The sequence below is a fragment of the Ovis canadensis genome, chromosome 14, assembly GCF_042477335.2.
Source record: "Ovis canadensis isolate MfBH-ARS-UI-01 breed Bighorn chromosome 14, ARS-UI_OviCan_v2, whole genome shotgun sequence".
Taxonomy (NCBI): Eukaryota; Metazoa; Chordata; class Mammalia; order Artiodactyla; family Bovidae; genus Ovis; species Ovis canadensis.
Window position 1 is genome coordinate 60,512,202 of NC_091258.1, and position 9,413 is coordinate 60,521,614.

Here is a 9,413-nt window from a genome sequence, read left to right on the forward strand (position 1 = left end):
CAGGTTGAAAAGGAAAATACTATGATTAACTGCCTCAGAAAAAGTTCAATTGCCGCAGAAAAAGCATTTGATAATATCCAACATCTAATCATGATTAAAAAAAACATAATACCTCAGGAAGTTAGGAACAGAAGGGAATTCCTTCTATTTAAAAAAGAGCACTTACACAAAACCTGCAGCTAACATAATGGTGAAAGACTGAGTGTTTCCTCCTATGCTTGCACCACTTCTTACTCAACATAGCACGGGAAGTAATAGCCACCAAGAGAAGGCAAGAAAAGAAAAAAGACATATAGACTAGAAGAAAAAAAACTGTCCCCACTTCAGCCAACATGATTTGTCTATGTAGAAGATTCCAAGGAATGTACTAAAAAAACAAGCTTTTAAGAACTAATTAATGAGTTCTGCAGCAAGATCATAGATTACAAGATCAATATACAAATTATTTGTAGTCCATATACAAATTATATTGATATTATAATCTATGACTTTGCTGTAGAACTAATTATATTAATAATTTGTATATTGATTTGTATATATGTATATGTACACACACAATTTGTATGTACTAGCAATGAATAGGTAAAAACAAAAACACCATTTATAACTTTTCCAAAGAAAATGAAACACTTATACACTGATAAATCATATATGAGATGTGTATGCCCAAAATTGCAAATCCTAATAAATCAATGACTATGTTAGTTTTCTAGGGCTCCATAACAAATTACCACAAATTTAGTTTAAAACAACTAAACTTTATTTTTGCACAGTCTAAAATCAAGGTATTGCTGGGGCCATGCTTTCTCTAAAAACCCTGGGGTATGATTCTTTCTTGCCCCTTCCAGCTTCTGATGGGTATTAGTAATCCAAGGTGTTCCTTGGCTAATTGATGCATCATTCCAACCTTGCCTTTCATTCCACATGGCTTTCCCTATGTGTTTGTGGTCACACTGCCCTTTTATAAGAATACTGGTTATTAGAGTTGTGCCTACTCTAATCCAATACAATCGCACCTTAATTTGATTGTATCTGCAAAGTCTCTATTTCCAAATAAGATTGCATTCACTGGTACTGAGAGTTAAGATTTGAATATTTGGGGGAACACAAACCCACAATAAAGACCTATAAATGGAGAGACATGTTCATGGATTGTTAGACTCAGATAGTAATGACATCAATTATCCCCAAATTGAAATTCTATTAAAACTCAGCAAGCTTTTTTTTTGATAGATATAGGTTAGTTTATTCTAGAATTTATATGAAAAGACCTAGAGTAGTTAAGTCAATTTTAAAAAGGTGAAGTGGGATGAGGATGAGTCACTCTACCCAATATTGACATCCTATAGAACGACAATAAATAAGACAGGGTGGTATTGACAGAGGAATTGGCACATAGATCAAGAGAAAGGAATAGACAATCCAGAAGCAGACATAAAACAAATATAAAGGCACAGAATCAATTCAATAAAGATAGCCTTTATATAACAAATAGTACTAGAACAACTGTGTAGTCCTAATGGTCCTGGAGCAAGCGATGAGAATGAAGGCAGAACACAAAATCTGGTGCAATGGGTCAGGGGACCTGCAGCCTCTAATAGACTAAGGTGCAGAGTCCACTCTGAGTCCAGCTTTTATTCCTAATCTACAAGACTACAAGACTTTCTCAGATCTTATCTTTCTCAAGACACATGATGTGTTAATCACATACTCCTAAATGTCATGGACTACACTGACATAGTCCAGATCTCCTTGCGTTTTACCCCAGGCAGTTCCCTTCTGGGCTAGTCTTAGGAACAATTAGCAAGTCCATAGGCAGCGTTCATGCCTGGCGCCAAGCTGGTGTTCCAAGATCCATGCTTTCATGAACCCAGTCATACTCCCTTCTGGGTCTGGCCTTGGGGTTTATAGTAAGGTGATTATTCTTAAAACATGAAAGATAATTATTAACACAGTTTCTAACACACTGTGTTTCCAGGTGCTGTTTCTGTGAAATTTCTCAAGGTTGTGAAAGTACATTATTAGGAATTCCCACTACATCTTCCCCTTTTTGTTTCTGCAGAAGTAGATATGCCATCCAAGCAACTTCTTTATTCATCAATTCTTGGATGGTTTCTCTCATGCATCTGAGGACTAGAGACAAATCAGTTAAAAATATACAACCTGATATTATAGTACCAAGCAATCCTCCTCCTAAAGTTTTAATCCACATCATGGGGTTAAGTTTATGTAAGCTTTCCTCAATTTCTTCAAATAAGTCAGTTTCTGGGAGTAATTATAAGTGAGCATTCTGCATATTAGAAATAGTAGCCTGTAAGTGGGAAATATATAAGGATAGATTATTACGAACGGGTCCTGTCAAATGTTTAGATAATCGATCCAAGTATACGCACTTTGATTATACTTATGAGGTGTGACACAAAATGAAGAGATATTCCAATCACACTTAAGGTGAATTTGTAATTTTAAATTTTGTACTTCATCCTCTAGTAGGAGAACTGCATTTTCTAAATCAATTGTTCATTAATTTCTTGGTCTATGTGGGTTTGATTTCCCCAGGCAGAACTTGCATTTTGGTGCCACTGCTGTACAAATGTAGTCGGTTGTATAGTTTCATGCAGTGCCATCCCAGCTACTGCTGTGGTTGTGGCTATAGCAATAATTCCCACAATAGCTGCTATAAAGAGTTCAATAAACCTTTTGGAACATTGTAGTACTTTCTTTGTAACCTTTAAAAGAACGTATGTTTCAGGGGAGTTTTCCCAAGGTCTGGTTTGATTTACTGGAAGCCATATTCCCAATCTCCTTAATATAACAAATGCGTGATTAGAATTATAAAGTGAAGAATTTAAGCAAGTATATAATTTGCAATCCTGGCAAGAAAGTTCTTGTACGCTTTCACTGATAGAAATTGTTTCTTTCAAGAGTACATAAGGATCTCTCATGCAAATCTGAATATAAAATGTCCAGTTTGTACTGATATTAAATGTCAATGAATAGTTTTATTGGAATAATACCCATCCCAAATTTGGAATTTTTAAGACTTAAAGCCAATTTCCAAATCTCTCCTTGCCTTCTTCCTTGATCCAATTGTGGGAAGGGAGGTGATGTTCCATTACCATGCCATATAATTGGATGATCTGAATCAGTGGTAATATTAGCATAGTCAAAGACTATGCACCTGCCAATGCAGCCTTTTGTGAAGATTGCAGAACTGATTTTGATGAGAGCAATTAGAGACTGCATACCTCTTAGGGGTATTAAAAAGCAGAGACATTATTTTGCCAACAAAGGTCTGTCTAGTCAAGGCTATGGCTTTTCCAGTGGTCATATATGGATGTGAGAGTTGGACTATAAAGAAAGCTGAGCACTGAAGAATTGATGCTTTTAAACTGTGCTGTTGAAGAAGACTCTTGAGAATCCCTTGGATTGCAAGGAGATCCAACCAGTCCATCCTAAAGGAGATCAGTCCTGAGTGTTCACTGGAAGGACTGATGTTGAAGCTGAAACTCCAATACTTTGGCCACCTGATGTGAAGAGCTGACTCATTTAAAAAGACCCTGATGCTGGGAAAGACTTAAGGGCAGGAGAAGGGAACGAGAGAGGATGAGATGGTTGGATGGCATCACCAACTCAATGGACATGGGTTTGGGTGGACTCTGGGATTGGTGATGGACAGGGAGGCCTCGCGTCTGCGGTCTATGGGGTCGCAAAGAGTCGAACACGACTGAGCGACTGAACCAACTGACTCACTGACTTCTTAGAGGACCAGTCCCATATAATTCCATAGGAACTCTTAATCAAAATTACTCCCTCAGTCCTGTGGCAATTATCCCACTTAATACAATCTTGTTTTTCAGTCCACAGCTTGTGATGCTTGCATAAAGGTCTGTCTGATTTGGTGTCATTACTGGGTTCTGAGTTGTTACAAGCAAAACTCAGACCAGAGAGAAGATGCAACTGAACCTTAGTATAGTTGCTATTTAAAGAATTAGTGGACAGCCAGGCTTGCATAGATAATTTACAACATCCTGTAGCTGGTCCTACACAAATTGGCCAGGATTCATACCTATAAGTAATATTGAAGGGAGTCCCTTCCTCTTGTTTAAAAAGAGGAAGGTGTGTATCTTCAGGTCCTGGTATCCAGGAAGAATCAAATGGGGATCACAGAATCCCCCAAACCAATGGGTTTTAGTAATGGGGGGTTAGGTGTGTATGCCCAATAAGTATAATTTTTAGATTCAGCTGTTGCTAAGGGTATACTCACTGTGGTGGTGGTAAGAGCAAACATGGCAACAGCCAGATTGTTAGGAGTGACAGCTTTCCCTTTATTTTCTAAGATCTCCTCTGATTTCTGTGTTAATCTTTTAATTTGTCCCCAAGTGGGGATCTTGTTCCAATTTGTCAATGGGAGGGGAATTGTTATGTTTGTTTCAGACTCAGATCCTTGAAACTCATTACTGGGGGGCTCTACATCCTATGCAAAGCATCTCTTCTGAATCACCTGGTGAAACACAAGTGAAACCCCTTCCCCAGGTTATCAGATTCCCCTACGCCATGTGTGCGTTACTGGATCATACCACCAAACAGGTGGTTTGGGGCAAATTTCTTTTTGTTCCTTTGTAAAATGCCATTCTGCTGCAGTAAAATCATTATCTTGAAGCAAAAAATTTAGAGTGAATAATGCTTTATGTAACTTTTGCTGTGGGGGAAGCACACTCCATTTCCCCTTTTTGTTTTTGTAACATTTCTTTAAGAGATATAGCTCATTCTACAATAGCTTGTCCTTGGGGATTATAAGGGATTCCTGTATATTTTATAGACCAAGACTTTAAAAAAATCCCTAAAAGCAGAACTAGCCTAAGCCAGGCCATTGTTTGTTCTTATATTTTGTGAGAGGCCCATAGTAGCAAAGTAGCTACACAAATGTGAAATAACATGTCTTGTAGATTCTCCAGAGCAAGCAGTTCCCCAGATAAATTTCGAGTTAGTATCAACCATGATATACACATAAGCAAGCTTTCCAGAGGATGGAATGTGAGTTCATCTGCTAGATCTGATGTGGCTTCAGGCCACGGGGATTAACCATCCGGGCTTCTGTTGGAGAGGTGGTTATCACAACCATCTGACACTTAGAACAAGTCTGCACAATGTTAAGCTTGAGCCAAAGTGATATGAAACTTGGTTTTTAAACATTTTGAATTACAATGTGTCAGGTCATAAAAGGCTGATGCCTCTGTAAAGACTGGAAGTAAAAGGGCATCAGCTTGAGCATTTCTTTCTGTTAAAGGCCCTGGAAAATTAGTACTAGCCCAAATATGAGTAATGTAGAATGGAAACTGTCAAGTGTCTAATCACCTGTTGTAAATTTGTAAAAAGTGTATACAATGTGGATGGGATAGTATCCTTAATAGTTGCTGTTTCTATGTTTAGTGACATGTACAGAATATTGAGAATCAGGTAAGATATTAACTGCTAGGGGAATATTTTGTAATGCGTGCGTAACAGTCAGAATTTCTACTTGTTGTGCAGAATATTCAGGTGTTTCAATAATTAGCATAAATGCGCCTGTATATCCTGCTTTTCCTGGGCTAGTGCCATCTGTAAAAATGGAGTGGATGGAACAGGGTTGACACTAGTAATTCTAGGCAAAATCCATCGTTTGTTTTAAAAACTGCAAGATAGGCAAATCAGGATAGTGGTTGTCAATTTGTCCAACATAGTCAGCTAAAGCTAGTAGCCAAGATAGTGAATTTTGAAGAGAATGTTTTAATTCTTTGGAGGTTAGTGTAGTGCAAATAAGGCAGGGATCCTGTCCAGTAAGCTGTTGAACACACTCTCTTCCTTTTAGAATTATAGTGGCTATCATATCTAAATAAGGGGTAACAGATTTTGTTTGTGAATTAGCTAAGAATATCCATTCAAGTATTAAAGGAGTTTGCATAATCAACCCAGTAGGGGAATGAAGGGTAGGAAAGACAAACAACTGGAAAGGCTCTAACAGGTCTATTCTATTTGGCAGTTTTGTACAGCTTGTTCTATAATTGTTAGCTCTTTCTCAGCCTCAGGAGTTAGCTGTCAGGAGCTATTAAGCTCTGGATTTCCTCTTAATAAAGAGAATAAATGGGATAAAAATAGGTTGGAATCCTTAAGTTAGGTCAAATCCAGTTAATATCTCTTAGTAATTTTTGTAAGAGTCTCTGTATACTTGCACATTTTGTGGTTTGATTATAATACAGGTGACTACATTTCCTAAGTACTGAAAAGGTTCAGTGTATTGAAATTTATCAGGAGCTATATAAAAGCCAGCACATTCCAAGCATTCCTTTAGCTTTAAAAACAATTCCTGCAGGTTATCAATTTCAGGTAAGGCACATCGTATATCATCCATAAAATGAATGATATATGCATGAGGGAACTGCTGTGGCACTGGGTGTAAAGCCTTGGCTACAAATTTTGACAAATAGTGGGACTGTTAAGCATACCTTGAGGTAATACACTCCATTGAAATCTTTTATGTGGCTCTTTTAAATTAATGGAAGGAACTAAAAAGGCAAATCTAGATTGATCATCAGGGTATAAAGCAATAGTGAAAAAACAATCTTTGAGGTCAATAACAAATAAATGCCAATACTAGGATTAGGTAAGCCAGGCTGTAAAGCACCCATTGGAACAGTAACAGCATTAACAGTGCTCAGATCAGTAAGTGGTCTCCATTTACCAGATTTCTTTTGTATAATGAACACTGGAGAATTCCAAAGGATAGAGGATTCAATAATATGTCCCTTGTTAAGTTGTTCATTAACTAATTCATGTAAAGCCTCCAATTTTTCTTGTTTTAGGGGCCACTGCTCTATCCACATAGGTTGATCAGTTTTCCAATTAAGAGGTGTGGGTATAGGTGGAGGAAGACTAATATGAGCAGTGGCCACTAGTGAAAAGGGGGCAGCTTAAAATCTTGAGCAGCCAAAGGGTAGATTCTTCCTTTTTGATTTTTGCCCAGTCCCAATCCTGGTATATAACCTTGATTGAACATACTTTGGCGATTGACCTCGCTATATTGATTTGGAGGAATATATATCTCAGCATGCCATTGTTCCAAAAGATCACAACCTCATAGCGTGATAGGTATATTAGCAATACAAGGTTAGATAGTAGCTGGTTGTTTATCAGGCCCTGAACAAGACAATACCATAGCGCTTAGTCCTTGTGCCTGTCCCAGACCTACAATAGATATTGGAACAGGCCCAGTTGGCCATGCTTTAGCCCAATGTTGAGAACAGATGATAGAAACATCATCTCCAGTATCTATTAAACCTTGGAAGTTTTTGTCACTTACATTGACTTGATAAGTGGGTCTGGATTCCAAAATATTTTCAGTGAGAAAAATAACAGCCTGGCCTGTGCTTCCAAATCCCCCAGAGCCCCGCTTTTTGTTTGAATGTCCTATACCCACATAAGGTAGAATTAAAAGCTGAGCAATCCTATCCCCTTTAGAAACCTTCCAAGGAAGAGTGATAGAGACCATAACCTTCAATTCTCCTTCATAATCATTGTCTATAACTCCGGTATGAATTTGAACTCCCTGGGAAGTCAGTCCCGATCTTCCTAACAATAATCCAACTGTCCCCTGTGGAAGTGGTCCAAATATTCCTGTTGAAATACTAGTTGGTGTCTCTCTAGGAGTAACAATAAAATCCTGACTACTACTTATATCAAGGGCTGTTTCCTAGGGTTGCTGGGGATAATTCCATGACATGGCATGGTAATTCTGATTGTTGCTGGCAGTAGTTGGGAGACATTTGAAGAGTCTGAACAGAATAGGCTCCCTTGTTTGTCAGGGCTGGGAGCTTGCCCCAGAAGCCATTTCCCAAAGGTGGGGAGCCATCCATATGAAATTTAGGATGCCATTGATTTGCCCAATGATTTCCTTTTTTACATTCTGGGAAAGGCCAGGGACATTCCCCTTTTGTGAACTGCCTTTTTGAACTTACATTTAACTGTTGTATGTCCAGGTTTCCCACAATTAAAACAAGTGCTGGGGGAATTTAGAGTCATAATCCAGTGATAGCCTGAACTAATAAATCAGCTTTAAAGGATTCAGTTCCCACTCCCTGGCAGAGCTTAACATAATCATTCAAACTAGCTATTCCTTTAAAAGGGTTCATTACTTTCTTGCAATCAGTGTTAGTATTATCATAAGCCATAATATGACATCTGCCACCTCGCATTTGTAATTTGCCATTGGACTGCCTCGTGTAATCAGGCAATAAATTCAGTATAGGGCTCCTTAGGCCCCTGGAGAATTTTTTGAAAGGAAACAGAAGTCTGGCTTTTTGATTCTATTTTTTCCAAGCAACACCTTCACAATTGTTCTATGGCTTGATCATTCATAAGTATTTGATCTTGCACTCTCCCCTGTGAACCTATCCCTGTAAGTTGTTACAATGAAATAGGCATACTATGAGTCTGATTATGTGTAGCCAGAGTCTCAGCAGGATCCTGCCACCAAGTTCTAAATTGAAGAAATTCCCCTGGGGCTAAGTGTTTTTGCTAATGTCAACCAATCTGCTGGAATGAGGCGATTGCCCTCTGCCACACCCTTAACTATTCCCACCGTGAATGGAGAATTCACACCATAATTTTGTAGTGCTTGTTTTAATTCCTTTAGGATTTTAAAAGGAAAAGGTTCATAAATAACCTCGTAGGCTCCATTAGGGTTGTTAGATCGACACCAGGAGCTCCCATGAATAGTCACGGGAAAGGCAGTACGAAAAGCCTTCAAATCTCCTTCCCGTTGTGCTGGCAAAATTCCTTTCTATATGGATGAAAGATGAGGAGAGGGCATAGACTCTGGACTGAAGATGTTCCCTGCAAAAGCAGGTGGGTGGTGGAGGACAAGGGGAAGGAGGCAGAGGGAAAAAAAAAATCCCTCATCATCCTCCTCGGGAGCTGAGGGAGCAAGGTTTTGCAGATGACTTGCCATTTCCCTCAGACTCCACATATTTTGGACTTTGAGGTTTTTCAAGAGTCATCATCACCTTCATCAAAAGAATCAGAAGTCTGCAAAGATTCCAGTACTGACTGACTTAACACCCACATACTCCAAATAGAAACAGGGAGCAGAGTTCCTTTTGCATGTTCTTTAACTTGACTCCAGCCTTTTCCCAGACTTTCAAATCTAAGGTCCTTATTGATGGGAACCAGCAGCAATATTTATCCACACTTACAACTATTCAAACAATCACCCTTCACTAACAGAAGCTCCTCCCGCCTTCAAGAGCTGTCAGCTAGACAAGGAGTCCTTAGATTTGACACCAAAACCAAGATCCCTAAAAGTAAAAAGTAATAAGCCAGACCTTATCAAAATTAGAAACTTTTACTCTTCAAAAGACTTTGCTAAAAGGATGAAA